This window comes from Marmota flaviventris, chromosome 9 (assembly GCF_047511675.1).
Source record: "Marmota flaviventris isolate mMarFla1 chromosome 9, mMarFla1.hap1, whole genome shotgun sequence".
NCBI classification, from domain to species: Eukaryota; Metazoa; Chordata; class Mammalia; order Rodentia; family Sciuridae; genus Marmota; species Marmota flaviventris.
Genome location: NC_092506.1, coordinates 107,912,109 through 107,920,612, shown reverse-complemented (window position 1 = coordinate 107,920,612; position 8,504 = coordinate 107,912,109). Strand labels below are relative to the sequence as shown.

The 8,504-nt window shown below is 36.1% G+C and overlaps 1 pseudogene; it reads right to left on the bottom strand.

The window, feature by feature from the left end:
* Positions 1-4,967: 4,967 nt before the first annotated feature.
* LOC114088911 (olfactory receptor 8B3-like) lies at positions 4,968-5,912 on the bottom strand (annotated as a pseudogene).
* Between the last annotated feature and the right edge of the window lie 2,592 nt (positions 5,913-8,504).

The window sequence follows — 8,504 nt, the reverse complement described above, 5'->3', positions numbered from 1 at the left end:
GTCAAAATGTACAAGTTTTAGGTATTTGAGAGGTTATGGAGATCTATTGCAGTTAAAGTTTGTTAAAATTGTAAGATTTTTTTCTCCCTGCATCAAGCATTAGATCAAGAAGTACTCTAACACTGAGCTACATTCCCACCCTTTTTTATATTTAATTTGAAACAGGGTATCATTAAATTGCCCAGGCTGGCCTTGAATTGTGATCTTCCTGTCTTACCCTCCCAAGTTGCTGGGATTACAGGCTTGTGCCACCACACTCCATTATTTTTTTTCTTTTTTTTTTTTTTTTTCTGCGCTGAGGATTGAATCTGGTCAACAATTCTATCGTTGAACTACATTCCCAGGCCTGAAGGTAGATTTTATTCTGTGTTCTTATTATAAAAATTAATTAATTAGTTAACTAAAATAGCAATAAAAGCCTTTGGAAATGATGGGTATGTTCATGGAATCAATTTTAGTGATGGTTACACAGGTATATACTTACATCCAAACTCATCAAAGTGTATATATTAAACATGTATGTATAACTCTTTATATATCAATCATACCTCAATAAAGTATCAAATATTCAATAAAGTATTAAACATTCAATAAAGAATAAAGTTGTTTTAATGTGCTCATTGGAACTCAATGCTGCTCAAGAAAAGAATCTGTGAGCTTAAAGATAGGTTCACAGAAATTTCCCAAATTCTAAATGAAAAAGAAAAACAATAAAAACATAACAGTGCATTTAATACTTTGAAACAATTTTGAAAGTGCAAAATGTGTATAATTAGTATGATTTAAATGGTTCCTTTCTTATTTTATATGTATTAAACCGTACACATGTGCTACAGTGCTTTTCCATTGCCCTGGAGATGAACATTTGGATTGTTTCCAGTTTTTCTAATGCAAATTAACCTACAGTGGAAACTTGTGCACAAATCTTTGTATGATGTGGATTTTTTTTCCAAAGGCAAATACTTTGAAGTAGAATAGCTGTGTCATATGTTAAATGTATGTTTAATTATACTTTTTTACATCTTCATAGTTTTTTACCAAAGTGTTTGCCATTTTATACTGCAAACAGCAGTGCAGGAGAGGTCCAGTTCCCCACACCAATGCTTCTTCAGTCGTTTCAGTCATGAAAATGACCATGGTCAGCCTTTATAATGGATTTCTCTTTAGGTTTAATTTGCATATGCTCATAACTAAAATAATATGGATTGTTTTTCATGTGTTATGTGCCATTCATGGGTGGTATCTTGTTTGGGTTTTAATTTTTACATCCCTAATAGCTAATGATATTTTCTTCAGCACTTTTGTTGTGGTGTATGTCTTCTTCATGAACTGTGTCATCATATTTTTTGCCCATTTTCTAACAAGATTTGTAATTTTTAAACTGCAGAGCTTTGAGCGTTTTTTCCTTAAATTCTAGATACATTCCAATAAATCCCTTAATGAATATATGGTTTACCAATATTTTTTCCCAGCCTGTAGCTTGTCTTTTTTAATCCTTAAATAAGGCCTTTTGTAGATCAAAAGGTTTTAATTTTGATGAAGTCTACTTGATGATATTTTCCCAATTCTGGATCATGCTTTGCTTTTGATGTCAAATCTAAAACCTTTGCCTAGCCTTATATCCTAAAATTTTTACCCTATTTTTTTCTAAAAACTCTGTGGATTATGCTTTGTATATGTCTGTGACCCATTTTGGCTTAATGTTTTGATAAGGTGACTTAAAATGTGGTTAATCTTTTTGGCTATAGATGTTCTATCCCTCTACTGCATTTATTTAAAAGATTCTTTTTCTTCTATTGAATAAATTTTGCACCTTTTTCAAAATTCATGCTCACTGGAACTCAACACAGCTCAAGAGAAAAATCTATTTCTGTGGGTCTATTTTAGGGTTGTCTATTCTCTTCCATTGAGTAATGTATCTACCCTGAATTCATACAATATAGCCATGACCACATTAGTTATATAGCTTTTAAAATCAACTAGAATGGTATTTTGCTATTTTATTCTGTTTGTTTTTTTCAAATCTATTTGCTATTCTAGTTAGTTGGTTTTTCTACATAAAGTTGTATAAAAATTATACAAAAAAATCTTGCTGAGATTTTGATAGAAATCTTTTATCCTACTAATAATTTGAGGATAATTAATACCTTTGCAGTGTTTTCTTTCAGTCTATGAAAATTATGTGTCTCCACTTATTTAAAACAACTTGTACATCTTTCATAAGTATTATGCAATTTTTAGCATGCTAGCCCTGCACATGTTTTGTTAGATTTACACCTAGGTAGTTAAATTCTTTTATTGCTCCTGATTTTTCCCCCTTTTTTATTGGTGCTTATAGTTGCACATAATGGTGAGATTAATTTTTTAGTGATTCTAAGTGATATTGTTTTAATTTCACTGCCCACAAGTTTATTGGTAGTTAAGTACTCCCAACGACTTGGAAGAATATATAAATATTTACAGCAAGTGAAGGAAGCAAGACAAAAAATTTGCATATAACATTTTATTTCTGTATTATACCAGAAAATGCAAAAGAACCGACAATGACACAAAACTGGCTAGTGTTTTCTTAGGGACTGAACTAGGGGACGGACAGGGTAGGACAGGAGGGTTTTCAAGATGCACAGGGCTGATTTGGGAACAGATTAGATCATGAGAGAACAGTTCTCAAGGACAAATTGATGCTGATTCTGAAAGGACTGTGGTTGTGCACTCTCTCTATAGTTCTCCTGCCCCTCTGCTCTTTCACCAGGTTTCAACATAGTGAGAAAGTCCTTGCCAAATGCTGGCACCCTCACAACAGATGGGCTGGTGCCCTCGCTACCCAGACAGCTCCCCATACGCTCCCAGACATCTCCCAACAATGTTTCACTGCAGATGGAATTTGAGGGATAAAATCAAACCACAGCAGCCATCTATGAACCAGAAAGCGGCCCTTACCAGACACCAAACACGTCTTTTTCTTGACCTTAGACTTCCCAGACTTCAAAACTATGAGAAGTAAGTGGCTGTTGTGCCATTTCTGTTAGAGCAGCCTGAAGGAACCATCTGAATGTGTTGATAGTTTCACAATTGTATGCATATGCCAAAACATCAATATAGACAGTTTAATTTTGTGCATTTTATTTCACATTTATATTCCTCCAGTGAGAAATCATAGCTGAGACTTAATTTGACTTACGTAACTGAAATGAAGTCTTCAAACAGGTGCTTAATAAGGCAGTACTACAAAACACAGTGAGGGAAGGAAGATAAAATGTAAATTTATGTAATATGTTAACTTTTCAAAAGCTTTAGATTTTGAAAAATAAAACAAATGGATCTATTTAATTTGGATTTTATATAGTTCATTGAACACCTTAAATGTATATTTTCACTTTACTTTTATTTTAAAGAGCAAATTATATGGACATTCTATATATAAGATGTTAAATCTCAGGTTACACAGAGGTTAGTGCCTGCTCAGTATTGTACACACAAATACCTGAGACAGGAAAGCCTCAATCTCTTTAAATACTATGTTCTTTCAACTACACTTTACCTCTAGGACAAAGGTACCCATCCAGGCACAATTTAAAAGAATAATTAAGCTGGGCATGTTAGTACACTCCTGTAATCCCAGTGGCTCTGAAGGCTGAGGCAGGAGGATCCCAAGTTCAAAGCAAGCCTCAGCCACTTAGCAAGATTGTAAGCAACTTAGTGAGACTGTTTCAAAATAAAAAGGGTTGAGCATGTAGTTCAGTTTTTAAGCACCCCTGGGTTAAATCTCTAGTACCAAAACATAAAAATCAAAGTGTATTTTAATTCCCATAAACAGGTTAAAAATGGTTATTTTCTTCTTTTTTAAAAAATATTTCTTTAGTTGAGGATGGACACAATACCTTTTTATTTTTATTTATTTATTTGTATGCAGTGCTGAGAATTAAACCCAGTGCTTCACACATGCAAGACAAGCACTCTACCACTGAGTCACAATCCCAGCCCTATTTTCTTCTTTTTGAAGTAAAAAGCTCCTAAAACTTGGAAACATAATAGGATATAAAAATATTATTAGTGAAACTTTATTATAATATTTTAATACCAATATTACTTATATTATCCTGAAAGCAAACTTAAGGTTTATGAATCAAAGTACATTGTTATTACTTTAAGCAATAACTGCATCCTTTGCCTTGCCCAGAGTAACATGAAAGCCAGAGCCTCCCCATGCAGATGTGGCAAGGTCTGCCTGCGTGTGCGGGATGCACCACAGGTGGGGAACCCTGAAATTATGACCCTGGCAAAAATTAATTTAAATACATTCCCTCTGAAACAAAAGAAAGAATGGAAACAATAAAGAGTACACGTAGGCCACTAACTAATTAGAAAGTTTAAAATCTATCAGAGAAAAGGACCAAAATTCCTCTGGTAATATTGATAAAAACATCTCTGGTAAACTTCCCAATGAAAACACAGCATGTCTTTGTACCCACATTCTTGCCTAAGGTGAAATCCAATGCAGGCTGTCTTCATTCTAGTTGCTAAAATAAATGATTATTTCAGTTTCCTGCCCTTAAAAATTAGGATCCCAGGAAAATCTTTGGCCTCTCTTTACCACATTCCCTTAAGAAGGGACCAAAGACCAAAATGAGCACACCTATACATCTCTCCTTTAGAAAAACAATGGAATATCTCAAAACAGAATCCCCTATAATACGTAACAGAGATTTGTTAAATGAATGAGTAGATGATTGACTGTCAAAGTCAATATCTCCATGGCACAACTTCATAGGAATTCTAGATATGTCCTAGTCAGAAATCTCACAATTTTACCATTTTGGGATTTATTATCATGCAACTTTCTCTACTTATTTCCCATAATTTAAATACATTACATTTTATTGTGATTTCTTACTTTTTTTCTCCATAGTTTTATATATCACGTGCCCTTACTAGGATTTGCCACTTATAAACAATATAAATTCTACTTAGACAAGCACCCTTTTCTTCAAAGTCTTGCTCAATGCAACTTGAACATCTTTGTTCCTATGAAAGGATTCATCATCAGCCCCACAATGGTATAAAACACTGTGGATACTTTATCTTGATCCCTAGATTCAGCAGGAGAAGATTTAAAATATATAAATGCTGATGATCCAAAGAAAAGAGAAACAGCAATTATGTGGGAGCTGCAGGTACTAAAGGCTTTGGATCTGCCCTTTGTAGAATGGATGCAGAGGATGTTGGAAAGGATCAAAGTGTAAGAAATAAAGATGGTAAGACTAGGTATTATTATATTGACACCCACCACAATGAAGACCACCAGCTCATTGATGGAGGTGCTTGTGCAGGAGAGCTTCAGGAGAGGAGGTATGTCACACATGTAGTGATTGATGATGTTGCCATCACAAAAAAATGAGTCTCATCATGCATCCAGTGTGGGCCATGGCACCCGTAAACCCTATTGCATACCCACCTGCCATCAGCACAAAGCAGACCTGATGGGACATGGTGATCCTGTAAAGCAGAGGTTTACAGATGGCCACATATCGATCATAGGCCATTGATGTCAAAATACAGCACTCATCAATTACAAAAAAAGCAAAGAAAAAGAGCTGAGCCATGCACTCTGCATAAGAGATGATGTTCTGATTTACAAAGCTCATCAGCCATGGCGGGGGGGGGGGGGGGGGGGGGGGGGGCGGAATGATGGAGGAGTAGCAGAGATCTGTGAAGGAAAGGTTGAAGAGGAAGTAGTACATGGGAGTGTGCAGGTGAGGATTCAGAACAATCAAGCCCAGGTTCCCCACCACAGAGACCACGCAGGTTCCTAAGAAGAGGAGGAAGAGAGGCAGCTGGAGCTCTGGCTGCTGTGTTAAACCCAGCAGGATAAACTGGGTCACTGAGGAGCCATTGCCTGAGGCCATTCCTCCCTGGACTGAGTCTGTGAGAAAAGGAGAAATAGTAACATTAAAAGGAGAAGCCAGCTCTCTCCACCCAGACCCAGTATAATGAGATTGAGAGCCAGATGGGGAGATGAATTCTAGCCCACCATTTTCTGTCTTCATTTTTTTCATTTTGTAAGCTTGAGAGAATGTATACAGATGAATATTAAAACATGCATAGACAGCAATTTCTGAGGGGATAAGGTTCAGGAAGCCAATTATTACTTTTGGCCTTACAGCATCTCAGATCCATTTCTGCAGGGACAACCCCTTCCAATCTCAGGGTCAATGGTAATTTCAGTAGAGAGAGAGAGAGGAGAGGAGGCTTTTAAAGGACTCACTGGACTCACAAATAAGGTTTGGAAGAATAGCAACACAGGTACAATTCAGCCCTCACCCTTCTGCATCAGGACTTCAGGAAAGGATCTTGTTAATACTTCTTCCCTATTCTCATGGAGGGCCAAATAGGTCTGATTAACTTTATGGATGAATATCCCTGAAGAGGCATCTGTTCTATTGTTGTCATTACTGTTTTGTGAGTTTTGGACTGAAAGAGTCAGAGCACAGCCCTTAGTCTCCCAATGTTTGAGAAGTTATGAGACACAAATCATGATTTCTAGTGGTTGCTTTGCCCAGTGTGTCCTCTCCATCCTATGGGGTAGAAGATGGCCAAAAGAACCACCTGCTTATATGCCCCAAGGGGTTATTATAAGTTAGAAAATCCTAGGGACCTGATTAAATACTGAAAGATCTATTTTCCCCAGTGTTTTCCCCAGAGATCAACCTTTGCAGCTAAAAGAAATTATCTGCCCTGAATTTCAATCTTTTTCATGATAATAACATTTGCTTACTGGAGCTGCATAATTTTCTATGTTTTGGTTTCCTACCAAATGGGGCATTTCCCCAACAGAAAATCAAGATGACCTTCCTGTATTTATAGAATCTATTCCTATGAAATCCCCACAGCACCTGTGAAATACCATACTGTTGTTTGCTTCTATCTTCTATCTTCTCACAACACATAAGCACATATTCATGCATGCACATACATTTGAATCTAAGCTCCAAAAGTGCAGAGATACCATGTCTTTTCTTCAAGACTATTTCTGTATCACCTTAGAGCCAAACCTGACATATAGAATAGGTACGCAATACATATTTGCATAATAAAAAGTTGAATAGATGTGAATCTCTTTCCTATTTTTTTTCTGGAACCTATACTGGATACTACACAAAATTCATGCTCCACAGGTAAAGACTTATATAGTGTCAAAGGTGCTATTTGTAGAAAAGAATGCTGGACAGGAAAAACATCAGTAAGATATGTAAAGGCCACTGCTAGAGTCTTAAAGGTCATCTAGTAGCATTTCAGTTCCAAGTTACTGAGTTCATAGAAAGACTGCAGTCTCCCTTCCCTGGATGTCACCTGGGGAGTTATTCAGGCTCTTTGTGAGGTCCCAATGTCTCTCCCCACAGGATGGCAGCATATACTCAAATCAGAGGCGAGTTTGGAACAGTGCAGTTCAGGAATTTCTCAAATGCCAAAATCAAGATTCCATTCACTATGGGAGGCCCATTAGCCACTCAAGATTTCTACTTATTTATTTTGGCACAGAAATCACCACAGTGAAGACTTACAAAGATTAATATGGTTGCACTGGAAGGAATGACGGCAGTTAGAGAAATGGAGATAGGGTGAGCCACAGGAGGCAATTACAACAATGAACATTTGTTTTTTTAATGCTCTGAATTAACAGGGCTACTATGAGTGGTTCCAAGAAACAAACATATGCAGAAGACATTGCCAGGAAGATTCAATAGAATGTTTCACAAAGGGGATGGAAAGAGACCCCTCCAAAAATAAAAATCCCTAAGATACAAGCCTCGGTATTTGGGTAAATTGGTATTACAAATAGAACACAGAAAGTTGGAAATATTGGTAAAAATTATACATTCATTTTTTATAATGGTGTGATTGAGTTGCCACTTGGATAAACAAGGAGAGCTATGTAATAGGCAAAAACCCAAACAAAATTATAATTGTAAACAAAGTAAAATCAGGAAACCCCCCAATTATTCTTAGAATTATATAAATCTCAACCATTATTTATTATTCTCAGACCCCTCAAAATCACTAGCAGATCCAAACTTCCTAAGTATGAGTTTGAAATGTATCCCACAAGACAGACATTCTTCAGACTACAGCAGTGAAGAATATAGTGATTTCATTAAAATGTGTGTTTTCTATGGAAATATGCAGAACTCTCATAATGCAAGAACAGGATATGCCCCAAGTTTATATTATATCAAATCACATTACAAGAAGAGTTTGATCCCAGGAATCTAAGCTAGAATTGAATGTAACTGGTATAGATATGAGCAGAAGCAAAATGAATACAGAGAGATCGTGACTTGATTTTTACATTGCATGAATATAATTTCTTTCCCCCTCCTCTATCTGCATAATGGTCACATTGGCCTAATTCAGTTGTGACAGAATGTGTCAAATGATCATCCTTTTTATTAATATGTGTCCAACATCTTTTCCTTCTTTTAATGTTTTCATCAGTACATTATATT